This window comes from Balearica regulorum, chromosome 4 (assembly GCF_011004875.1).
Source record: "Balearica regulorum gibbericeps isolate bBalReg1 chromosome 4, bBalReg1.pri, whole genome shotgun sequence".
NCBI classification, from domain to species: Eukaryota; Metazoa; Chordata; class Aves; order Gruiformes; family Gruidae; genus Balearica; species Balearica regulorum.
The window spans coordinates 59,489,735-59,517,521 of NC_046187.1; the positions used below are offsets into that span (position 1 = coordinate 59,489,735).

The following is a 27,787-nucleotide window of genomic DNA, read 5'->3' on the forward strand; positions in this document are numbered from 1 at the left end:
TGGCCCTTTTCTTGCCCATCCCCAGATATTTGCTGGTGTCTTCAGAGAACCCATCTGGACATAGTTCTAAGAAAGAAATAGAAACAGTGTGGAAGTGACTAATTTTTCTAACTCTGTGGGAGAAACAGAAACCTATATTCACAGAGTCCTCTTTATTTACATCTCTAAAATGTAAGATTTAGTAGGATGATATTTTTTTTCCTAGAACAAGTAGACTGTGTCATCAGCAAATGTTCCCTTTGTTTATTTGGAATATTTTAATAAGATTCTTAGGTTAATGAGCCATCCAAAGTTTAATCCAAACCACTGTCAACAAGAAAACTAATCACTAGTAATATTTGGGTGTTCAGAAAACTTGAAAACAAAACAGTTTACTTGCTATTGGAAAAAATTCTAGAGTTCAAAAAGGATTAAATCAGTGGGTGACTACAGAAATTGGGAAGGGAGGGATAAATTTATACATATAGGAATTACTCTTAATCCCAGCAGAAAATAGAAGAAAACATCAGCCTTTTTGCATGTTTCACCGATTCATCCTGTGGAGTTGCATATAAAGATATTAACTCTCTGGAAAGCTTATATTATGTAAGTTAGTCACAGCAATTGAATGATGTAAGCTAACAAGGATCAACCACCCGGTACCATTGTATTGGAACTGGTTAAATTCTTAGAAGATGAGAGTGGGAAATGGACATTTAGTACTTCTTTCACAGATTATAGTAAATGAAATCCTGCATTTACTTTTCATTCACTGGATGAGCATCTGCTCACATATGATTGATTTAATTAGGCATTGCTTACCCAGAAAAAATGGATAAACCGGTATCCCATAAGACACAAATATAATTTTACCAGTACAACCCCACATTTGACACTCTTACTTCAGCACAAAATTGTAACTTTTGTTTTTATATTAAAGCATCTCAACAGCTCACCTCTGGGATAGGAGTTTTTACTTGGGGTATTAAAACAATTTCAGTTTATATTGTAAGCAAAAAAAAAGTTCCCAACTATTCATCACCTTTTGAGGAAAATATTCTACAGTGAATCACAATTGCACTGACATAAGACACATACAGCACTGTGTCAATAAAGGTCTGGATGGAAATGATTAAATAAGGACAAGAAAGGTGTGGAATCCACAAAGGTACAGTAATCAGACTTTAATTATAAAATATTGGAATTAATAAGACTTTTCATGTTACTGGACTGTAGTCCAAGTCCTTGAGCTTCAATAAGAATGAGGAAAATAGGGAATGTATATAATAAGTATTGAAAGAACAGGAGTAAGAGACTGGATGGTAGCAGCTCTCGTATAGTCCTAAGTCAGACATCCACTTAGATGCTTATGTGTATAAGCAGAACAATTACTAAAATAATAGTGGAAAGGAAAGTAGTGGTCCTTAATTTACATCATACTGAGTTAGAAAGAAGGGAGAAAATCGAGTGGTGTAACAAGAAAGGAAATAATTGAAATACAATCATAGTCATTAAAAACTACACCGTGAAGGAACTGTTAATAGTATATACCAATCATCTCATTACATTCTTAAATCTCTTTTTTTTTTTTAAATTATTATTATGAATTAAGAAGACCATGATGAGTTTTTATTGATTGCTTTTTTGATGGTATTTGTGGTATTTTAGAATTTCTGGAACTGTTCTGGAACTTCCTCTTCATCAGGCCTAATATGACTGTGTAATTGGCTCTAATGAGTAGGTGGCACTCCACCTACTACCAAAGAATTGTTCTTTAGGGATCTGTGATTGCAAATTCTTCAGGGCAGATTTTCAAAACTGTTCACAACAACGAGTTATCTAGTGTTGGTACCTGCTGAGTACTGAATGCTTTTGAAATTCTGTTCCTAGCTCTAGGCTCTGACAATCTGGCTCTGAGCTTTTCTCTTTTTTTGTTATTGTGTCGGGGTACTTTTTTCCTTTTTTTTTTTTTTTGTGTTAATCTGGACCACACAAGAAAGATATTGCAATAACTGTCATTGAACTCTTGTAAAACACACTCAATTTCCTGATTAAAATCAAGCGTGGTTTCTGATTTTCTTTTTTTTTTTTTTTTTTTTTAACTTGTTGAGATATTTAGATAGAATTTAGGCAGCTGTCTGTTTAAATCTGAATTGCAATGAAAATCTAGTCTAGAGAACAAGCTGCTCAGGACACACATGGCATCTAGCAACCTGGGAAACTAGAAAACTAAAAGGAAGTAGAGATTTCTGTAAAATAAAACAGATCTTTCTTTGGGCTTCAAATGAGATTTGGATGCCTACATCCCCATTAGGTGAACTATATCCAGTCTAAATTTTCTAGTATGCCTAAGCATTTGATAGCAGTCACCGTGCTGGCTCACTAGCAATACAAACAACCAATTTGCTTTCAAAGTGATTTTCTCCAACAGATTTCCTTCCACCTTTTTATGAGTTTCAGGCATTAATTTCAAAAGGTTGAACCAATCCAGTTTTTCATTTCAATACTGCTTTAAGTTAGTTCTGACTGAAGCTGGTCTGGCTGAGTTCTATTTCGTGTCAGTAACATTTCTTTTAATTGCTTTGATAAGTCCATTCTGCGGTTTTACTCCATCAAAATGTGGGGGACACCAGTGCTGGAGAACAGGCACTCTTTGTTTCTCAGAACAATATTTCAACATCTCTCCAGTTTCCTCAATCCAGCACACAGGAGTTAGGGATGTAAACAAAGCTGAACTGTGGTGCTATGTGCCTGTCAATGCCTTAATAATGATCAACAAAATGGGTGGGGGTGGGCATGCAGAGAATCTCTTTTCATGCTCTGCACTTTCCACAGCACATGAATGTGGCAGTGCATACACATGCACAGAGTGATGTTCACCACTGAGAGAACTAGGAAGACCTTGGGTTGACCGGGCCTTTGCAGGATCTTCTGGCAGAAACAAAGCTAGCTGTCCACTGGAGAAGAGTAAGAACCCACTGGGAATATTTTACCTAATGATTTTCTTAGAAAAAACCCAACACAATACCAGGCTAAGGTAAGGAAAGAGAAGGTTCACACTGCACATGATGGCAAATCTGACGGTGAAACAAAGAGAATGATGTGCAGATGAAAAGGCAGGTGTGACATGAGGCTGCTCTGCAGGCTCTAGTAAACACAGAGACTTCATGCTGATTCAAATCCTGCCAGGAGATGTCAATTTTTAGTTGAATCAGTAACTGGACAAATGTGTTATGTTGATTTCTGATTTTAGTTCAGCAAGGACTTCAAAATAACTTTTAACCTTCTTTTTGATTCAAGAAAAAAATAATTATTCCAGCAGATTTACAGTTGATGCACATGTTATTTCAAATAAATTTTCCTTCTAATAATATTCCTTCTGACCTCTGACCTGGGAGGACAGGTTTTTAGCTTCTTTACTTAACACTTCACTTCTACACTTTTCTTTTACTAAAAGGGTATTTTCCCATGTAGGAGAGGCTGATGCTTCAGTTAATCCCAATGTACCCCACCTTAGAACAATAAACTGTTGTGCCCAAACAATTTCAGAGATTTCAAAGAAAAAAATACCTCATGGCTTACATGGTTAATTTTCTTTTAATTTATGTTTTGTTTAGTTATAAACAAATATATTCCATATCATAGGATGAGTGATGAGAATATCAGAACATTCTCTTAAAGGAAAACTCAAAGAATATTTCACATTGGCCTTCTAGGCATGTTACTATTTGTTCATAACAATGAATTTGCCACAGCAAGTGTCTTCAGCTGCTAGGTACTGTGACTATAGCACTAATTACCATCTCATATTATAAGACTGTAGTGTATTCACCATGGCAATGTTCGTATGTTAACATTCACTTCTTTTGTAACATAGAATGTTGAATTTTTTATGGTGTACTTTGTGAATTAAAATGCTTTCATTATTGCAGGGATGCTGTTTTCTAGAATTTCAGCATTAAAAAAGCATAAATATGACTTTTAATAGTAGTGCATATTTTAACATTCAGGCATTTCTTATAAACACTGATATTTCCCTCTTAATAAAAATAATTAAAGGGACAGGATTGTATGTTATCCAGATTTTAATTTAAAGATAGTTTTCCTTCAAAACCTTAAAAGCAATATTTCAACGGTCTCAGAAATTTTGACTTGAAAGAAACAAGAAACTACAATGTTCACTGAAGCATGAAAAAGGATGTTCTCAACCATATTAAAATATAGTTAGATTTTAAAACCTACTCATTTTAAAGTTTTAAACTACTCAGATTAAAATCTTTCTCCTATTTGTTTGAAAAACATCCCAGAAAGGAGGAAATTGTCTCTTTTCCATTGCCCTCTGTGTAGGTCCAGTGTCTTGGACAGCATTTGTATTGGACCACCAGTGCCCAGGTAATTAAATGGTCCAGGGCAGCATCACTAATTACAAGACTTCCATACTACACAAGATTGGAAATGGAGCCATATATTTCCAAATGGACTGTGAGATTTACAGGAGATACAGTAAAATTATCATTGATAATAATGATAATCAATTATCATTGATTTAGATTATGTTTCATTTAACTACTAAATAAAACAGAAGTTAACCCGCTGATAAATATATGCAGATAATTAATAACCACCCAAAGAAATCACAGCTAGGTATCCAGGCCAAGTCTCAAATAAAGGTTTCGATAACATGTTTCTTTCCAATAAAGAAATCACAGCTAAGTATCCAGGCCAAGTCTCAAATAAAGGTTTCGATAACACGTTTCTTTCCAATGTAATTTTTTCTGAAGATGTTTGAATGTGCATGTTCCCATTGTCAGCCATTGGGTGGACAATTGCTCGTTCAGTTAAGTTAGGAGCACTCTAAGTTAGTATTCTAGAAATTCCCAGGCAATAGTGAGCAACATTGTTCCTTTGTTTGCATGTTTGTTGTCCCTTGTATAGAAAGTCCAAACATTCAACATTTTTTAATCAAAAATTATTATGATTATCTAGTCTTAACTGCACTTTAACACAGGCCACAGTTCAGTAATCTCTGTATGTTTCTCAAAGTGTACCAGGTGAATTTATTTGAGAAATACAACATTGATTTAAATTCCTTCTGTATAGGAGGTACCATATCTTCTTTTATAGAGTTGTTAAGAAATTTACCATAAATATGAGGAACTTGGGTATATTGTCCCTTATCGTATGCAACAAAAAAAACTTTTGGAATAAGTCACTTAAAAATGATGTGCAACTGTCAGTTTAAAAACACAATGTACATTGAATTCTTTCATTTTACTTATGCACATAGATGCATTACAAGAAATATGTATACATATAAAATTAAAATCAGGCTGCTTCTAAGAGGAAATCTTTCTTAATTAATTCAAGCAGCTCAGCAGTGACTTTGGACCAAGATCATTCAGGTATGTAGGTGCTTTCAATCATTTGATGTTGGTCTATTTCTGGTTTTGAATTTTACTGATTGTACTTAATAGAGTTTTGAAAAACTTCATGCTGCACCCTATCCTGACAGAAACCTTAAATTTATCCCCCATATTCTCTCCTATTTTAGTATCTCATCATATTGTTAAAGGTCATATTGATTTTAGGTGGTGTTTGTTTGAAAACAGTACAATTCAGAAAGGTATGTTTGAACATTGGATATCTATATGCAATAAATTTTCTATTTAAGAAATAAACATATTGCAGATCTATCTGGAGACTAATGTTTTGTTCTTTGTTGGAACTTGTAACAAATAGTGACTTAAGTTCAAGGTTCAAGGGGAGGGGGAGATAACTGTGACATAGTAATGTTTCTTTTAATTTGCAACTATGCTTCTGCTGACAAACTAGAGTATGACTTGATCAGACCACATGTACCATAATGGTGCATGATAATATATAACCTGAGAAGCCTAAAGCACTAATCTGAAGTTCAGATGTTTCCGATAGTGGTATTACTGAAAAAGCTAAGTAAGATATAAACCTAAACAGTGAGTTTAATATGCAAGAATTTGTGTGTATCAGTTGTGATTGAACACATGAATTAATATCTGAAACAAATCAAACTCTATGCCTGTTACCATCTTTGAAATTATTTTTAGCAACTTGAAAAGTAGGCAGATTATTTGCAAGAATAAGTAAAGTTGCTATACTTGCCACTACTTCCTTCTCATCCTTATTTTTTTTCTTCTATTAAATCATAAAGTTCTGAATTATTTTTGCCTATTCCATAGAAAGAAGACTGGATATCTAATTAATTGAATAATACTTTTGCCATCATTGAAAAGAAATGATTCTGGAGAAGTTTGTAATATCCTGACTGGAAAGCCTCAGAAGTTAGAATCCGCAGTTCTCAAGGTAAATGTGCAGCAGTTCATTATGAAAATTATATAGTTACAATAATCAGGTAGGATGAAATTGCCCAGACTTCAGCAAAACTGTCATTTAAATGCATCTTTGGTGCAAAGACTGAAGGGAAGATATTTCAGTGGTAAAAGTATAATAGGAATAAGAAGAAAATATTAACCAGCTGCTGGGAAGGATTTCAGATGCACTTCTAGATTCAGCTTTAAAATCCAAGATCTCATGTTGGTTAAATTAACAGTATCTCTTCCATAGTATTGCCTTTAACATGGATGTTTGCCCTTGACCAAATGCCCCATTCACAGGTACAGTGTGACAACGTGTCTGCAGTCTTGTCTTCTAGAGATTTGAGCATTTGTGTGATGTGTATAGTGCTTTTAATACCTGAAGCATTTGGAGATGTCTGAAGAGGAAAGACTTTATACACATAAAATATTATTTTTCTTGCTACCAGATGTCTGGGAATCTTTAAAACAATGAGACACTTTCTAAATATATTAGTAAGTTTTCACAAGAATTGTCCACCTACTCTTTTAGTTATGGCTTAGGGTGATGGTACCGTGAACACCTTTAAATTTCTCTTTCTTCACAAGCAATGTTCATGATGCAAGTTAGGCCAGGTGCTGTCAGTTAAAAGGTATCTGCACATCGCGTCTGAACAAATGTAAAATGAATTTGAAAGCAGTGCGACACAGTGGTGTAGTGACTGGCAGAAGGCCTAGTTTTTATGCTTTCTACAGACTTTAGACACAATGAAGTGTTTAAAAGGAAAAAATGTGCATTGGTAACAGTGCTTGATCCATGTTTATTCCCTCCCAAACACACTAAGAACACTGGAACAATGCTTTTGTAAATAAAATGCTGCAGGACAAGGTACTCTCTCCTCTTCCTTCTCAGAGCTCAGGAAGCACATCATGAAATCGATCTTGTAAAAGGCTTAGAATGTACCAAAATACAAAAGACTGGTATAGCAGCAACAACAGCAATGAAGCTGGTGACAGTCTAGAACACAAGTCTTATGAGGAGCAGCTGAGGGAACTGGGGTTGTTTAGCCTGGGGAAAAGGAGGCTGAGGGGAGACCTTCTCAGTCTCTACAACTACCTGAAAGGAGGTTGTAGCCAGGTGGGTGTTGGTCTCTTCTCCCAAGTAACAAGTGATGGGATGAGAGGAAAGGGCCTCAAGCTGTGCCAGGGGAGGTTTAGATTGGATATTAGGAAACATTTCTTCACCGAGAGGGTTATCAGTCACTGGAACAGGCTGCCCAGGGAAGTGGTTGAGTCCCCATCCCTGGAGGTATTTAAAAGACGTGTAGATGTGGTGCTTAGGGACATGGTTTAGTGGTGGACTTGGCAGTGTTAGATTTGCGGTTGGACTTGATGATCTTAAAGGTCTTTTCCAACCTAAATGATTCTATGATTCTATAACCACATTGGTGCCATCTCCAGGGCTAATAACAACAAAACAATTACATTCTTATTTCAACTATAAATTTAAGTTGTAAGTTAAATAAATACACAAGTTGTTAACATATCTGGCAAAAGGTTATCTCCTACACACTTCCATCAAGAAACACAGCAGACCTAATAATCTCACTTTTGTTTATCTGATTATAGCAGTAAAAATACAATTCATATGTTACGTAAAGCATTGAAATAATATTTTAAGTAGTTCAACAGATATTTTGCACTGTTCATGTTTGCTTACAGTAAAATTGCAATAGTAACAGCAACAACCAGCATCATAATCTGTCCTATGTCAGACCGAACATTCAGATAAATACTAATGCTGAATTTCTATTAACTTAAGTGATTTCAGCAAAATTCTTTCTTGTTTTATGTATTGGCAGAATTCTTAAACAGTCCTGTGAAGATGACAGTCATCAAAGAGGGTTTCTTTTTTGTCTTGAGCCTGCTAAATTTGAACATCTTTTTCAGCTCATGATACATGTGAAACCTCTCTTTCTTCCATAAATTTTCTCCTTCTTACTCACAATGTCCCAGAGTATATTCAATGAAAAATGTAATAGTTTACATTTTCTGACAATGGGCTTATTTTAATTTGATTTAAATTAACATGTTAGATATTAATTACATATCATGCATGCAGATACTGAAAAGATCCACAGACAAAACTTGATATATAAAGGGTGATTTAGAAGACAGTGGTTCTCCAAAACACAAATCCCGAATACTTCTTTCAATATTCAAGGTAAGATAGTAAAATGGTCTAAAACAAATAACTGTAGTAAAATAGATGGTAATAGTTAGTGAAACTATACATTAATTTCGCAGTAAGTGCAGTAAGCAAACATAGGTAGTCCTAGGAAAATATTATTTGTGTATAACTAATATGACTTAGCTACTTAATTTTTTGTATGTGAAGCTATGCCAATTTATATCACCATTTGGCCAAGTATCATTCTATCTTACTTTTTATTTCACTCTTTTTTTTTTTTTTTTCTTTTTCCCCAAAATCCTGGTTGACTAATCTTCCATACCAACATGAAGCAGGGAGGATCTAATTAAATGACAGAAGTCATCATTAACTAATGTAAAGCAACAGAGGTGTTTTGTCGAGAGTTACATTATATTGATCTTCACCATCTGAGGTGATCACGTATATTTTCTAAAGTACTACTAATAGTGAGTGGAGTGCCAATATGAGAATGATGTAAAGAAACTGAAAGTCATTCAGAAAAGAACCACAAATTTCATTGAGACGAAGGGATTTTATGAAGAAAGGTTAAATTGTTTAAATACATGTACCCAGAGAAATGTAATACGGTAAATATTTACATTTTTAAAAAACCCAAGGAAAATAAGAACTGTTTATGATTACAATTTAAATTGCATTTAAGGATCATGGGGATAGAAATGAGCATTCTACTATATTTGAGCAGTGCCTGGTATTGCAAGGACCTATGCTTCTTAGGGCCTTCAGCTTGTAGCCTTATACAACGAACAATAATGAGACAAGTAGCAAAGGACACTCATAGGAATGAATGGGAAATGAGCTGAGAAAATTAAAGCTTAGTATCAGAAATAAAGCCTGTACAAACTTAATAGAGATTCAATATTTTTTATATATATACATAAATAGTAAAATTCTACATTAAGCCTTATGACTGAAATGCTTGGGGTTTTTCAAATTTTAACCTACTATAAGAATATTGTTAATAAAATACAATACCTATTTATTTTGTTTTGCTTTTATTTAGTAGAAATCATAGAAAAGTTTAGGCTGGAAGGGACTTCTGGGCATCATTTGATCAAACCATCTGTTGAAAGTATAGCCCCAGGCTATGTTATGCAGGGCCATGTCATGCTGAGTCTTGCATTTTTGGACAGTCTTTTCCAATGTTTGGTTGTTCTTACAGTGAAGAACTCATAGCCAGGCAGAATTTCTCCTGAAACCACTTGTGCCTGTTGCTTCTCAACACCTGCAACCTTGTGAAGAGAGTACGTCCATTTCTCTATAAATGCCTTTTAAATACCTGAAGATTGATTAGTTCCCATTGTTCCCTGGGTTGAACAAATCCAATTCCTCCGCTTTTCTCCATGTGTCAAATTCTCAAATGTTAGAAACAACTTAGTGACCCTCTGTTAGACACTTTCCAATTTTTCAATGTCTCTCTGGAACTTGTAGGGCCAAAACTGGACACAGTATCAGATGTAGCCTAGCAAACCCTGAATAGAGTGGGGAATAATTACATCCCTTGAACTGCTGGCTATACTCTTGCTGATGCAGCTCAGGACATGGTTTGCTCTTATTGCTGTAAAGAGACATTGCTGGCTCCTGTTTAATTGGCTGTTCACCAGGATGCCAAGGTCATTTTCAGCAGAACTGCACCCTAGACAGTCACAGCACAGCCTGTACTGTTGCTTGGGATTATTCAGTCCCAGGTACAGGGAACCACATTTATCTTTGTTAAGCCTCATGTAATTTTTGTCAGCCCAGTCATTCAGCTTGCCAAGCCTTCTCTGAAGGCTGCTCCTTCTGGCACATCTACCTCTCCTCTCAGTTTGGTGTCATTCACAGATTTCATCAGAGTACATTCAATCTTGTCATCCAGGTAGTTTATACAGGTACTGAATAGTATCAGACCCTTTATTAATCTGTGAGAAGCTCTACTTAGGGCTGGTCACCAGTTCAACTTTGAGCTTGGCATTTGAGCCACTTTTTCACCTGTTGTCAGGCCATATCTTATCAGTTTATCAAGAAGGATTTTGTAGGAGACCATGTCAAACACTTGCTAAAGTCAAGATAGATGTCATCCTCAGCTCTACTGTTGTACATTGAACAAGTTGTTATGTCATAGAAAAGAATCAGGCTGGTCAAGCACAATTTATCATTTGAATTTTTTTCCAGTCACTTTCTGGTCCTTCATATACTGCTATTCTTCCACAGTTTTTCCAGAGACGGAAATGAGCTTTGTGCAAGTTTCTCTAAAAACTGCAAAGCAGATATTTGAATGGGCAAACAGAAAGTGTGTAAATGAAGAGCCAAAGTTACTTGAGCCAGGGAAAGTAAGAACAGTGCTCAATATCCAGGGTGAGTAGTAAGTTGTTCTTTCTAGGAAAACAGCAGAATCTCCAAGGGAGAACTCTAGTTTCACAGCTAATTAAATATTAAGAAAAAATTCTGACTAAAACTGTATAACTGCAATCATCTTCATTACATGTATTCAGCAGCCATGACTTGGTATGAATACTGTGCACGTGATCACAGAAATTATGCATATGTTACACTTACATTAGGCAACTGATGAAAATTGGTTAAATCATGTTAGACAGAAAAAAATAGTGGAAAGAAATTCTTGACATGTTCTGAAAGCTTTTCCTCTGAGCAAAAATATATTTAGAGGCAAGTCTCCTAGCTATTTGACATTTTAGAGTTGCAGAATTGTCTACCTATGCATTATCTGATACTGAATTCAATGGATTATTAAAAAGTTCATGCTTTTATTCATCTGCAGTTGTATGATTTTTATGTGGGAGTCCAATCTACCACAGTTTTGCAGTCAGACTTACCAGCTCTTTGGGATTCAAAGCAGCTGATGAATGAATTTAATTAGCAAACATATTGTTGAAGGATATATTTCAGGAAGAAACTTTTGCATATTTAAGGGCAATAATAATGACTCCTTACTGAAATATTTAATAATTATTCTTGCTACCAGTAGCTTCTTTACTAGTTCAGGGTTCTCATAGCATTTATGAATGGAAGTTTGGTCAAAGAAAATAAAGATTTGATCTCTTTTGCACTTTTCTATTTCTTTTATTGTTCTCCTTTTTAAGCAGCTTTAGAATTGCACTGCTCCATTTAGGTGTTTTATTTTTAATGGATATTTAATGATCAGTGGTTTTGCAAAATGAGGATCTTGATCAAACTATATCTTGGTATTATTCCCACTTTGTTTAAACTGTATAGGTTCAGAAAAATTAAGTTAAAGCATTTGTGCTTTGAACCTTCTTGCATGTTATGTAATAGTTTGTATATAAGCAAAGCAAGCTAAACCATGTGTAAAATAAGTTTGGGTAAAGATTTAATTTTTATATTCCATGAACATGGGCAAGGTTTTTCACTATTAAAAGGGAAAAAAAAAAAAAAAAGAAAAAGGAAAAAAGGAAAAAAAAAAAGAAAAAAAAGAGAGGACTTTTCCCTCACTACTCTTTTTTGACCACGAATTTTGCAAAAGACCACTTTAGTTTAATCTGTGCAAAATCAACACCAAATTGGTTTGATCTAAGTTCTAATTTATTTTTATTGTTGAGAACCACTCCTGATTCTGTCAAGAGAAGGTCTGAATTCAGCTTGCAGTTTACCTCTGCTGTTAATAGAGGCTGTATTTTACTCAAAGATTAAAATGTCCCCTTTGAACAGGTGCAAAAAATCTTACTGGAAGATTTTATGAGTCTATCATTTGAACCTGGTGAAAATACTCATTCTAGCAGTCTATAAAGAAAACCAAACAAACAGAGTTTTCTAAACTGAAAAAAATGTGAATTTATTTCAGTTTTGATGGAACTTTCAGACTGATGTTATGGGTTGACAAGCTGCCCACCCAGCTGCTCTCTCATTCACCCTCCTCAACAGAACAAGTGTAGAGAATGGAATGAAAAAAGTCATGGGTTGAGATGAAGACAGCGAAATCACTTAACAAGTACCATCACAGGGAAAACAGACTCAACTTTGGGAAGATTAATTTAGTTTATTGCCAATTAAAAATAGAGAAGAATGGTGATAAATAAAGACAAAAACTAAAAATTACATAGTGTCCCTCCTGATACAGAACTCCACATCAAAAAAAGATATATAGATATATATAGATATATATATATACACACACACCAGGGGAGTGTATACTTACAATGATGAAAATCCCTTTTACGGAATTGTTAAATAAGGAATGTAGTTTCATCAAGCACTGTCATATGAGTGAATGTCAGTAGCAGGTACTTTAAACTTAACATGGCTTTTCTAATGCTAGGTACATCTCACCTATGTATTTGAATATTTTAGCCCAACAAATTAACTATGCTAAGAGCTAACCAACTACGCTTTGTTTATAGGGTCAGATTGATTAACAAAGTATCAACCTCTAAAACTATTACCTTCTGTGCCTAAAATGTTTTGGGGAGAAGAGCAGAAATGGATGAAAAATGTCCATATGGGAAAAAAAAAAGTTTTGGGGAGGAAGAAGGGAACAAAATTATCAGCATATCTGTTGAAAATGGTACTACCTGAATTTCCACAGAAGTATGTACCAGAAATAGACTTTTGATTCTGTCACAGCTAGATTGATGGTATGTCTGTAGCTCTCATTTGCATATATGTGTTGCTGCATTAGACAAGTACAGATGAGAAAAATTACCTATTTCTTGAAATTATGGTCAGTAGATATAGTATACTTTCAAGAAATGCATTTGATTCCTTGTCATCTAGAACATTAGTAGATTTCTCTTCAATTTTCTAAACTGCCTGGTGAGTTTGCTTTACCTAAATTTGAGTTTATACACTCCAGTTGATCACAGTAATTTTACCTTTGCTGTCATCAACAAGCACTCTATAAATTTTTTTTTTTTTCATTTACATGCTTTTAAATAAGCAAAAAATGTTGCATAGTATCTATACACTGTCTTATTCTTTAAAATAATTTCAGGATTATTGGTGAAAATGTTACTTTTAAAAAAAGTATATAACCTATAAAAGCAAGAAAATTAGAGATGCTTGTGAAATATGTTGCTTTTTTCAATGATCACAGAATCCTTTGGTCTGTAATATGAAAAAAGCAGAGAAAGTATGACTTGAGAAATTAAAAGACAACACAAGAGATAAGGAGAGAGAATGGAGAAAAAAAATCAATTTTCTGAATCACTGTCTGAAAAAGGAAAATGTGCAAAACCCACTATGCAATTTTACACACTGCACTGTACCCTGCAGAGGGCCAGATTTTTTGGAACACAACAGAAAATGAATTTGTTCTTGGATTTGGTTCAGAGAGAATCATGAGAGCAATTTACTTCTGATAGAGTTCCAGTAAAAAGCTATTATGTTGATTGCCATAAAGTTCATCAGTTTAAATATGTAACTTTTATTCCTGACTCATCATTTAGGTAGAAATACTCATTTACTATGACAACAGTGCCCAAAATAAAGGCAACAATTATTTGAAGATCTACCTTCCAATTAATTGTTCACTCGTATTATCGAAGTAAAGGATGTGCAACAAAGTTCATAAAATCCAGTGTCTCTTAAAATGAGAGTGAGTTCAGGATTCCAGTACTTTCTTGCAGTCAGTCAAGCTCTATCTCATTTCATGAATACGACTGGTACTGTTTTAGTCTTCTTCCTAGTTATCTCCACCTCATCTCTTTAATTTGCTGATTTTATTTCTTATTATTCCGGCTTTCAGTGATTGATATGTTATCACTTTAAATCCCGAGACAACTCTTTCCTTACCCAAGTCATGATCTGCAGAAAACATTGGGAGTCATGCAATCCCACTCTAAATCTACATGGGACAGAAATATGGCCTTATGCCAATGCCCTCGCATAGCTGATGGGAGACAAAAATTACACAGGAATCTATAACAAAATCATTATTATATTTCTAGTTATATGCTATCAGATACCAGGGACAGTGCATGATGCAGTGAGGCATAGATAACACACAGTGAATCACTAGCTAATGCTGTACAGCATATAGGGCATTCTCTGAATAACCACCAGTCCAGAAGGAGATGGAGTAACTAATGTATTTTGGAATATACTTTCTGTAAACTATCCAACATTATTTTGTTGGAATATTTCCAGCAGTTTGATTCTTGCTTCCTGATGACACTGCTGACTGATCATGTCAGAAATGATGAAGGTTTTAGACTGCACCTATGTATTGGCCTTGAAGTAACATGCAATTCAAACATCTCTCTAGACCTTTGTATTAGGAAACATCATAACCACGTGGATTAAAGTGATTGTAAGGTGTGATAAAGTTTTAAATTATGCACATATCAGCAATGCCTATAATCTACATAGGATAAGTTTTTAAAATGCAAAACCAAAAACAGAGGTAAGAAGAAAAATAACAAACTAAAAAAAAAATCCCTAATATTGCCATTCCTTTCTAAATTGCCTTTAACCTTATGAAGTTCAATGAGGCCAGTGCAAGGTCTTGCACCAGTGTTGGGAAAATCACCAATATCAACACAGACTGGGTGATGAATGGATTGAGAGCAGCCCTGCAGAGAAGGCCTTGGGATTACTGGTGGATGAAAAATTGGATATAAGCCAGCAATGTGCACTTGCAGCCCAGAAAGCCAACCATGTTCTGGGCTGCATCAAAAGAAGTGTGGCAGCAGGTCAAGGAAGGTGATTCTGCACTTCTGCTCCACTCTCGTGAGACCCCATCTGGAGTACCACATTCAGCTCTGGGGCCCCCAGCACAAGAAAGGTGTGGACCTGTTAGAGCAGATTCAGGGGAGAGCCATGAGAATGATCACAGGGCTGGAGCACCTCTGCTGTGAAGACAGGCTGAGAGAGCTGGGGTTGTTCAGCATGCAGAAGAGCAGGATCTGGGGAGATCTTATTGCATCTTTTCAATACTTAAAGGGGGCTTGCAAGAAAGACAAAGACTTTTTACCAAGGTCGGTAGTGGCAGGACAAGGGGCAATGGTTTTAGACTGAAAGAGGGTAGATTTAGATTAGATTTTAGGAATAAATTCTTTACAGTGAGGATGGTGAGAGCCTGGAAAAGGTTGCCCACAAAAGTTGTAGATGCCCAATACCTGGAAGTGTTCAAGGCCAGGTTGGATGGGGCTTTGGACAATCTGGTCTAGTGGAAGACATTCCTGCCCATGGCAGAAGGCTTGGACTAGATGGTCTTTAAAAGGTCCCTTCCAACCCAACCCAACCCATTCTATGACTTTATGATTCTGTGATAAATGGAAATTACTTAATGTTTATCTTGAGAAACATAAAGCTGTGAGGCATTTTCATTTTAAAATTTAACTGATATAATTCCTTACTGTATTCTGATTGCATAATTTCTAATCCTTCACAGCATTTGATCACAGAATTCTTAAGTATGTGAATGATTCAGGGGAGGAAATCAATAAGGTGATGCATGTTCAAAAATACACATATAATTGAATGCCATGCTGGAGAATAATATACTTACCCAGGAATGTGCAGGACAAAACTCCCAAACATGTTGAAAGGTTCCTAAGCACATACCCATGGGGGTTTGGCTGTCAGGGCTGAGAGCCAGCTCAGTGCCAGCATGGCTGAGGGCAGCTCTATCCTGCTGGTGGCCATGGTGAGAGGACCTCCTGTGCACCCTGTGGGGAGGTTGCTGCCAGAGCCAACTCCCTGTCTGTGGATGCTGCTTTTGGCCAAGGCACTGGGGCTGTGGCTCTGACTCAGGGTAATATGGTGCAGGTGAGAATCTTGCTTCCTTTAGCATTTGGCTAACCATTCAGTGAAAACCTCTCTGCTTGCCTACCTTCCATACTGCAGTTAATATGGCTACATCTAACACTGTAATATTTCTCATCTTTCTTTTCCCTCAGTGAAGAACAGGTATGCTGGTAGATTGGTATTTATCCAATAAAATACTTCAGAAATAGAAGTATTTGTTAGCAGTAATTGACCATGTGTTTCTGAATTTCTGTGTGTTTGTTATTTAAAAATATTGTTGAATGGTTTGACTGACTCATTTTCAGAGCAAATTACATCAGCTCTTCAGTTTAAGTAACACTTTGTTGTAGCACAGAGCCAAGGGAGACAACAAAAACTTTTACGTGTTGAAAAATGAATTCCAAATTATGGCAGGATAATGAGTATTTTGAACACTTCCATTCTTCTATGAAACATATTTGAGACAGTTGAAATTATCAAGTGCTGTCATGAATATTAGTGTTGTCTAAATATTAATGAATATTAATAGCATAAAGTCACTGAATTATATATAAATAACTCTTTATGTCTGTATATCTTTTTCTACAGTTATTAATCCAATGTTAACATTATCACGTACTGTAAAATACCCAAGGTACCTTAAAGAGAAAAGGAAATCTATGATAAGTTCCTGTCAGTTCTGATACTTGCTTTTGAAACTTTTAATTTTGGGTTTGTTCTCTATACAACCATCATTGACATTCATCAAATAAATTATTTACTTTCATTCTGTTTTTTTCTTAATTTATCTGTTATATTGTAGAGATAATGAAATAAATACAGATTCATACAGCCATAACAAGAATGCCTAGCTGTGATAGGCTAAGATTTATTACTGAAAGTTATCTACAATAGGATAAGTTTTGTTTTACTGTAGGTATAAAGAAATTTTCATGCTGCATGAGGCAATGAATTAGGTACAGTAGTGCATACAATTGCATTGCCAAGTGCTGCAGTCACTAAATGCTCAAAAATAGCCCACACATGCCTTGAAACAGTACCCTCTGCTTTATTAAGAAATAGAACATTATTAGGACATCTTACTTAATCACTTTAAGAAGTTCCCTGGAAGTTAAAAGATCTTCTACTAGTTACTAGTAGAAAAGAAACAACATCTGTGATAGTTCAATGTCTTTCGATTGCACTGCAATGTCAGCTCTGGAACTGCGCCCAGGTCTCAGTAGCTGTTCTCTAAAATGTACCATAAATTACACCTTAGCTTAAAGTATACACTTTCAGTGTTATTGAAATGTTATTACTCTGAGATGTATCCATTGAGGTTTTTCGGTAAAGGGAAGAAAAAAAAAAAAAAAAAGGAAAGGTGTCAAAATGCAAACAAAGACGGGGACAAATTCCATCTCATTTTTTATACTCTGTAATTTTATTCATGTCTTTGCTTTGAATGAGAGAGAAGTCAGGGCAGTATTTGTCAGTGTGTCCTTAAATGTACAGAGAAAACCTTTTGAACAACTACATAGCCCATTTTAGAAATTATTTCAAACTCCATCATCTGTTCCTTTTCTCATTTGACCTATTTAGTCAGATAAATGTTCTCTGCTTATCCCTCCACCTGGTATCTTTAAAATTACTTCAGAAGGCTCTGCCACAGTCAAAACCAATAGACTGAAGCAATATATTAAAAAGAACAACTTCACACTTCAAAGGATTCTACTATATTAGATGCAATTGTCTTCACAAATTCTTCTGACATACTATTGGCAAAGTCACCTAAATTTGGCTGTCTTTTCAAAAAGCATTATTTCTTCCATTTTAGAATGTGCCATTGAAATGCCATTAATATCCTGATTGTTCCCCTATATCTACATTATGTTAACTTATTTTTGTAAAAACAGAACATTTAAATGTGGAATGTAAGAACATCTATTATTTGGTGATACAGTATGTCAGCTGCTTTGACTAATTAATTATTTCATAAGTGAAAATCAGCAATAACAGTAAATTCATGATTCACATTAACCCTCTTTTACTGTAGAAATCTAGTAGAACATCATAAAAATACTTGAAAATAAAAGCAATAATTGGCTGGAGTAAAAATGTTCTTATTTGTCACTGCTTCTATAGTATGCAGGAGAATGAATGGTTGAAGGAAGGTGAATGGAAGTTTGGTATGGAAAAATACAGCATCCTGTGAATATATTTTCTTGTCTCTCCTGTTATGGATATGAACTTTTCATAGTGATTTATTGACACTTTATTTTGATCTGATTATTGAGGAGTTTTGAAGTATAAAGGCTAGAATCAGTTGAAAATAATAATAATAAAAAAGTACATTATCTTCCAAGATCCATTGTAAATACTTGGGAATTTATACCAGGCAAGTTTACAGGCAATGATTGTAAAGAACTTAAACACATCTTCTTCAGCTACTAAAATGGCTTGGTCAAGGAGGAGAAGGAAAAGAACAGTACCCAATTTCTGGATGAATGGAAAGGTTTCTTATGAGAAAAAGAATGTAGTTATTAAGGAGCTATTTTGGCTGTTGGAGATATAATAATCTAAAAAGTTCAGCCTGCTTACATTATCATCAGTAGAGAGTCTGCAAGATCTGTAGCATTCTACTTCAGAGTAAAAAGTCACCTGATAACCTACCTTCTCAAGAATCAGAAAGAAAAATCCAGTGCTCTCTGCAATAACAACATTCCAAATCCATCCAGATCATTACAGCACTACTCCTGGGCATCTTTCATTCCATTCTCTTTGGTTTTTTTCATCCAAATCACACTAAAGCAATTCCTGCTATACTACAGTGCTGAAGAATTAAAGGTGATTCCTGCAATACATGACTCAGGTTTTTAAATTTCCATCTGCCAGCTGTATCCTATAGCCACTATTACACTGTTATAAGGTGGGAGAGATCCCTTTATAGATCGTTTGGTGTGTATGTGCACTCACACAGTCCTATTCATCTAGCAATGCCTGCAATATATCCTTCCCTGTGCTTTGTAATTAGAGTACGACTGTGTTTGCTTAGAACTTACTTAGATCTTCTATTTTTTGTAATGGTTTGCATTTCCATGTCTAAATTTTACTAACATTACTTGTGATTTATAAAACAACTTTTTTAATCAACAGTGTTTGCAGTGATGAGGGGGAAGGATGGAACAATGGGCTTGTTTGTAGAACACTTGTTTTGCATTGCCATTTGTAAATCACATTTAACTAACAAGTGAAGAAATGAGATAATCGGTTTGATGTATATTACCTTTGTGTAATAAACTGTATACTCTGAGTATATGATTTTTAAATGACTTGGATCTAAAATATTCACATTTATTCATATATGTTTCTGGTGATTTGTGAAATCACTTGGTTCAAACAAGCAAATTAGATATACTGTGGCCCTTACCAAATTGAAATGTAGGTGTTAATGTATCTATGGCAATTCATATGTAGGTTATACCAAAACTCTCATTAGAAGACTCAAAATAAAATCAAGAATCTTATATTCTGATATAATTTGATTCCTTCTGAAAAATTTACAGATAGCAAAACTGTATGAAAAATGAAAATGGCTTAAATATAATTATATATGCATACATGTTCTCGTTTGTGTAGAGATTCACATATTTATGGTATATAAAAAAGCTCAAAAATTATTATTGTTTAATTAGTTAAACTGTGAGAAATCTGTTGGGTATTTTTTCAGATTGCCTTGAAAGACCAACATGTACAATTAATTTCAAACTAATTAAGAGAATGTACTATATTTGCAGTTACAAGACTCCCTAAATCTGCTTGTATATAACTGAGAAAAAGTGGAAAAGGGGTTTGTGAAAACTGAAAAAAGGATAAGTGGTCTGTGAAAATATGAATATCATGTGCTCTAGTTTCACTGTAGTTTTTGTGAAGAGTTCAATAGATAGAGCAAAGAGAAGTGGGGGAAAATGCAAAATACTAACTTTGTTCTGATCTTTTATAAGAAACATTGTGTTTGGCAAGAGATCTGAAATTAATTTGTTTTGAATATATGAAAGAATATATGAAAGTTAGTATCAATAGAATATTTTTCATGCCTCTATCTAAAACTGTACAACCAATTATATTTTGTTGCTTAAAGTGATTATTTGTAGTTTGCATTGATTATAATGATTCATGGTCATTATGACTGAGCAGGTCAATGTGAAAAGTGATAGTGCCCTTCATTGCCAGTTTCCCAAGAGAAAAATATAATCTTGTATTTTATTATCTAATTTTATTATTATTAATAATTATTCTAGATTTTGACCTTCAACAACAGCAGGAGTGCATGAGTTTTCTAAAGACCAGTTTTTCCTGTTTAAAATAAATCATTTGAAGGGTTCAAAGCAGTAGGAAAAAACCTAGAGCTCACTGTTAAAGGCTGTCCAGGTATGGCCATCTACTGCTTGCAATATGTCCTATGGCATCTTGAATTTGAATTGCTTAATATCACTTCCTCTAAAATCTACCATTTGTTCTACAGTATTCTATGGATAGGTAGAGACTGCTGGCAAAAAAATGAGTTTGGAATAGCTTAAGGAAGAACTGTTTCTGAGCTTAAGGAGAAGAGTTTTGTCTGCCTGCAACATCAAAAAATGTTAGAGCTCATATCCATTGTGCATTTTGGCATCATGAATATCCTAGTTAATATTATCTTCTTTATTAAGATTGTATTTGCAGGCAGTGGGACACTAGGATACAATTTCATTTGCAGCACAGGTTTATTCAGAATATAGGTCTATTTGCTGCAGGTGGCGTGGTAAATTAGAAGTGCTACAAACTAATGAAAATTGTGAGATCCCTTTTTCATGTCTGAAATGCCTAAACAGGATATTAGATTGTAAGTTACTGTTACAGCAAGGTTATGAACCAATTAGGGAGCTCATGAGAAAAGCTGTGGAATTCTTACTTTTAATGAATTTAAAAATCTTCAATCTCATAGCCAGAATGGTGCCCTCAGAGTGGATAATTTGCAGCTATCAGTCTTCTGCCTTCATCTTCAACTTATTATCAAGGTCTAATTAAAATCCAAAAGTGATACTGAGTACTGTGCAAATCTTCAGTTAGTGCAATAGCCTATTATTCAACAGAAAGAATGGGATGCTAGATTCAGATGTGGTGATTGATGGACATGCACTGGGGATCATGCAGGCTTACTGGATCAAAGAAGATAAGAATAAAACTGTGCAGAAGATCTTTCCTGTCTGCATGTCTCATACTAGCAGGAATAAAGATGAGCAATAGAGGAGATATGCAAAACAAGAGGTATGCATTGAAATATATCTGAATGGGCAAAGAAAGTCAGTCAATTGTATGTGAGACCACGAATGAAACTCATAACTAGACACTAAAATCTGTGATATACTTATTACTGAAAAGGTGGGATCCACTCAGTGCAATAAGAAGTTTAGAAGGAAATTATTTAGATAGGCTTTTGGAATTTAGTGGTCTCTAATGCAAAGTACATAAAATTAAAGGCTTGAGCAATTTGAGTGTCAAAGAGAACAATAAATAGATATTAAAAAAGAGATAGTATTACAGAGCATTTTCCAGACAAAACAATACAGAGCCACCTACTGTCACAGTTCCTTGTCTATATCTATCAGTGTCCTTTTTTCTAGCCAAAAGTTCAATATTTGGAATTATCTCAGAATGAGACATTTCCAGCTATGGCAATGTCACAGAACTTGGATTTCTGAAGCATTTCTGTTGTTCGGAATCAAAATTCATTCAAGATGAATGATGCTATTTGACTAAATTCAAATGATCCTGCTGGAAGGATAAGTTGCAATCTTATTATTGGGAAGGAAGCTGTTGGCCTTTCCTTCACTAACATCAGTAACATAGGAAAAGACAACAGATGCTGATACACAGATAGAACGTTGTGGCCACAGGATGAACCCAAATCAGACTGATTTCAAAAACGTTGTAACTCAGTGTTGAATGGTCATGGATGTGAGCAAGGAAAAGGGTCATCAGAGCTAAAATTGGATCTGGATTGATGCTCTGGGAGAGCACCTTTCAAGACTCAAAGCTGAGTGCTGTCGTTGAAGAGAATTGAAGTTGGAACAGGGAAAGATCCAGGAATCTGCCACCTGAAATTATAAATACATCCATATTTCTACCTAAAAAATATTTAGAATCTTGTAAAAGGGTTCACTTAATCATCAGGATACAGAAAATTTAAATCAGATCCAAAACCTGTCCTCAAGATTATAATCTATTGCAGTAGATGTTATAGCTGGCAACATTAAAAATGCAAGGAGGAGAATGAATTATAGGGAACGGGAGAGTTACTAATTATCCACAAAATTATTATACTGAGTAATGAGGGTTTTTTTTCACTTAGTCAAGTGGGAAATTTAATATTTTAGACAGTGCAACAGATAACTTTCTGGAAAACTGGCAAGTGTCCAAGCTTACTGGAGATGGTACTTTCTGGTAACAGATGTTTTGTGAAAGATTTCATCCTGTGAGAACAAGCACAAGCCTGAGCAATATCGAAAAGTGAATTGTCATTGAAAATATTACCTGAAGAAATAGAGAAGGAACTGAAAGCTTTCAGGTTAGCAAGAACACAGACTCTTTTACCTCTTCTATTTGGAAAAAGTCATGGGCTACCAGTAGCAATGTGTTTGGTAGAAAAGGAAGGAAAATGAGTTGGACAGCCTCCTCAAATTGAATGCATAACTGAGAAATTAATACTAACATGTACTATACCAATTATTGCTAGAGAGTCACAGATCTTTGTGTAGGTCTTTCCGGTCTTCCTATATCTCTGAGACATCACTTCTTATTACTTTTGTATCAGTTCTTCTTTTATTTCTTTCTATTAGACTTACAGGTATAAAGGTTGTTCTGTCATGTTTTCAGTTCACATGGTTATTGTCATATACTGTAGATCTACAGGTTTCTTTCTTGAGAAGCAACATTAAACAGTTTTTACAGCAGAGAGCCTGGCTTCTTGTTCAAATTTTGATTCCTTGTTTATTACAGGACCATTATTATACTTCATTTAACAATGTGAGTTGCAGACAGACACCAAGTTTCTACCCTGAACCCTGACCAGTTTGGGATTTCTATCTTGCTGATAAATCCTTTTCAGTTACATCATTGTGGAGTGTATAAGGCTTAGTGGGTATACATAGGCAAATGCTCAGCAGTATTATTACTTGTGCTGCTCTACATATTTGTTTGGGTCTGTTGTCAGTTCTTTAAAATGTATCAGTAAAATGTGTTTTCTATAATCTGGGAGAATTTGTATTTCAAACTTTCAGTAACTTTAGGGGAAAGTGGTGTTATCACTTTAAAACACTTTATTGAGCATGTTTCTAGTGTGGATTTAGTTATGGAAATATCAATGTAGGTGTTTGATATTGACCTAAAATAAATTCACAAGATTACTCATTGAAGATTTGAGGACAAAGACATATAAAAGGATCAGTAACTGGAATGCCAAAACCTTAATTACAGAAAGAAATAGAATTGTTTTGAACACATGTACAAGGAAGAAATGTAATTCACGTATTGTCTAGGGTATCAGAAAGATACTGAAGATTTTGTGCTATGCAGGTTACTGTATGACAAAATGACAGGCAGTCAACATGGATTCACAAAGGTAAAGTCCTGTTTAAGTAATTTGGTATCCTTCTACAATAAGGTCACCCACCTAGTGGATGAGGGGAAGGCAGTGGATGTAGTTTTTCTGGATTTTAGTATGGATTTTTATACTGTCCCTCACAGCAACCTTCTGGACAAGTTGTCCAACTGTAAGATGAGCGGGTAGACGGTGCGCTGGGTAAAGAACTGGATGAGTGGCAGAGCTCAAAGTGTTGTGCATGAGATAAGGATGATTCTAACTCACCTTTCAGAAAAATTGAGATGTTACTACAATAAAGAGAGCAAAGCATTCATGTGCACAATATGTTTTATGTAGTTGCCCTTCAAAGACCCTGTCAGACTGGGGAAATGATAACAAACACCAGCAATTCACTTAAACCTATACGATAACAATACAGGAAACAGGAGCCAAGTAGCTTATGGAAGGCCATAACAAAGGTGATGAGTTCATTTTATTCACAGCAGCTCATATGGTGCTGTCTTTTGGATTTGTGACCAAAACAGTGTTGAATAACACACCGATGTTTTAGGTCTTCCTGAACAATGCATACAAAATGTCAAGGCCATCTCTGTTCCTCACACTGCCCTGCCAGTGGGTAGACTGGGGGTGCACAAGGTGTTGGGAGGGGAAACAACCAGGATAGCTGACCCAAATTGACCAAAGAGATATGCCATATTATATGACATCATGGTCAGCAATAAAAGCTGGAAAAAGGAAGAGAAAGGAAGAATTCCAAATGAAGATCTTCAGAATGATGGTGCCTGTCTTCCCAAGCAACCATTACGCATGATGGAGCCCTGTTTTTCTGCAAATGGGTAAGCATGTGCCTGCTGATGGGAAGGAGTGAATTAATTCTTTATTTTGTTTTGCTTATGCATGGAGCTTTTGCTTTACCTATCAATCTCTATTTATCTCAACCCACAAGTTTTCACATTTTTGCCCTTCCAATTCTCTTCCCCATCCCACTGATGGGAGTGAGCGAGAGGCTGCGTGGAGTCGAGCTTCCTAGTGGGGTTAACCCACAAGATGAGGAAAGGAAGAGTTTGTGGTAGATTAAGGTATTTGGGAATAGATCTCGGATTCAGGCCTGTGCTTTGGTGCTTTTTCCCACTAATCCCATTACAGAACACATTTAGGAAAGCAAGTAACCATAAGAGATTCAGGATTGCATCATTCATTCTCAGGTCGTGCTACCGGCACAACACAAAATCTTACACTTTACAGTTATTTCCAGTTCTGAGAAAACAGTACATGCACTGTTCTGGCGTTTTATTAATAGTCACTGTAATTTCTCAAAATTTGTATGCAGCACATACTGAATTCCTGCTTCTGTTTGCCAAATTTTTTTGGTTTTTTGTTTGCTGCTTACTTTTAAATCAAATATTTTGTTATTTTCCTTATTTTGCTTGATAAATTTTTGTATATACCAGACAGCACGTAAATTCTATTTCCTCCTCTGTCACACTTCTGCAAGGAAATTATCAATGGTTTGGATACCACAGACCAAAGTCTGATATTCATTCTCTGTCTGTTATATGTTACTGTAGCTCAGCTACATTGTCTTTATAGATTAATAATGAGATCTTGTTTAACAATCAGTGCAACTCAGTCATGTTTTTCTTCCTCCCTGGAGGACCAATTGCTTATCTCATCAAAAGGATGATAATTCCCTGTGTCTGTCAGTTGATATGATCTTCATCTGGACACAAACTACATCAGCAGACTGAGCTGAGCTTCCAGCCTTGCTGGTGGTAAAGGATTCAAAATTCATGTTTATCATATGCAGAAGATAGATGCACAAGCTAGCTTCAGGCACTGCATTAGCACTAAAGTCCATTAATTCTAATTATGTTTTGCATATAGAGAATATTAAAATGTTTAAATTAATAAAGGAGAAGGGCCATCCCTTTGGCACAGTTTCTGCATATTAATACAGTTTCCTGTGCAGGAGGTGATCTGTGCATGCAAGGAGCATTCCCCAGGCCACTGGAGATTGAGCACATAAAGCCATTTAGGGGACGTGTGCCAACCATAGCCATCTCATAGCATCTATGTTCATTAGGCCATGGAGTTTTATTTTTATAGGCTTTGAGTAAGAATGAGATCATTAGCTTCTTGAATGAAGGGAGGACAGGAGTGATCCAGCTCAGCTGTGCATGTCGTGTACGTGGATATGCATATGAAGATTGCACAAAACAAATGCTATCCTTCCTTATTGTCTTCTATATAAGGGAATTAGTTGTTTCAATGGTAGTTCAGCTCTTGCACGGAAACAGGGAAGGGGCCAGGATGATTAGAGCAAATCCCTTCTAGTGATTTGACACTTTCATTTAAGTTTAGAGATTTTTAGGATCTTGCCTGAACTTTTGATTCTCTCTTGGTTCCCATCTGATAGTTTTTGATTAAATGATGACAAAATGTAATCTTGTTTGAACTAACAAAATCACTCTGCAACATTTTTCCCTTTGTTGTCTGTTACTGAGTCTATTCATTTACCTTCTATCTCTGCAAAGTATAAATCCTCTACTCTCAGCTTTTATTATCATTTTTAATTAAACAATATAAACATGTAAATGTTCAGATGCTGTTTAATAATAATGGATCAAAAAGTCACTTACCTGTTATACCCTGCCAACAATATCAAGGAAGAAGTAAGAACAATACAATTAACTATCACTGAACCCTATAATCCAGCATTCCTAACCTTAAAAAAAATTTGATGGATGACCACAAAAAATAAACAGAAATTTTTAACTATATTCTAAAATATTAAGAAGATAAGGAATGTGGTACTAATACTAATACTAATGGTAATACTAATACTAATGATGAGAAACAGAGCAGGATATGATTTTAAAGCTCTATCAGGAAGCCCTAAAAACTCCTAGTAATTCTTTAAGTACTGTTTTATTAATATATCTAGCTCCTTTTAAAACCAATGAATGGATATATTCGATATCAGGCTTGGACCTGGTATGAAAGCAGTGATCTGTAACTGCCAAAACTTAACAGTAATTTACCATGGCAAAAAAGAATATGTATGGATCATTTAATCTGGAAATTTCAAACAGTGCTCAGATCCCTTCAGAAATTGTTGGACTTCATCAATGTTGGTTTTTTTGTGTTTTTTTGTTTAAAAAAAATCTGTTAAAGGTATGTTCACACAGTTTTCTGAAAGGCAAAAAAAGCCTTGTTCTGCCTTGCACTTGCTGGATGGAGAACTATGTAGCTCTACTCAGCATGTTATCATACATGATCTAGTAATCCCTGATGAGAGACCAGTACATTAGCTTGCACTCTGCATTGTGATAACATCGCAGTTACTCTGTTCTGCTGGGAACTCAGGTCAAGCTGGAGTGTGGGCAGAGGGAACTAATATCTGCATGCAAAAGCCTTTTTAGATCTATCTAAATGCTCTGAATGCTCTGTAGTACATTGACAAGTTAACAGCCCATCTTGTCATTCCATTACAACTCTCTTTTTCCAGCTGTTTTATCTTTTTAAGCTCTTCTATATGACTATGATTTTCTTCCCGTGTACAATGAGGAATGCAGGTTAATCAGTCTGCAACCTCCCCTCACATATTCTTTGCCAGTCAGGACTCCCCAGAGGATATGTGTCTCTACACAACCTTCTTCACTTAACTGCTCTTCATGAAGATAAATAATGTTCATATACAACATTCAACAAAAATGTTTGGTTTGGTTTTTTTTCTAGGGAAAAGGTACCGGAGCTTTCTGTTTCTCCATCATCAAGAGATTGGAAAATTTACAGTTACCTCTGGTGCTGTTTATCATGCAGACTGCATGTCTGGTTTGTGCTGAAAGACTGAGTAGTACTTGATGCAGAAAAAGCCTATGAAAATATCCAAGTGATTTACTTTGCAATGGACTTTATTGTACTGTC

The 27,787-nt window shown here is 35.3% G+C and overlaps 1 long non-coding RNA gene across 1 annotated transcript; it reads left to right on the forward strand.

Moving 5' to 3' along the window:
• Positions 1–27,787, forward strand: LOC142601566 (uncharacterized). The gene is made up of 3 exons (XR_012835081.1): positions 1–171; positions 6,195–6,318; positions 27,599–27,787. It is a non-coding gene; the product is annotated as an uncharacterized LOC142601566 (long non-coding RNA).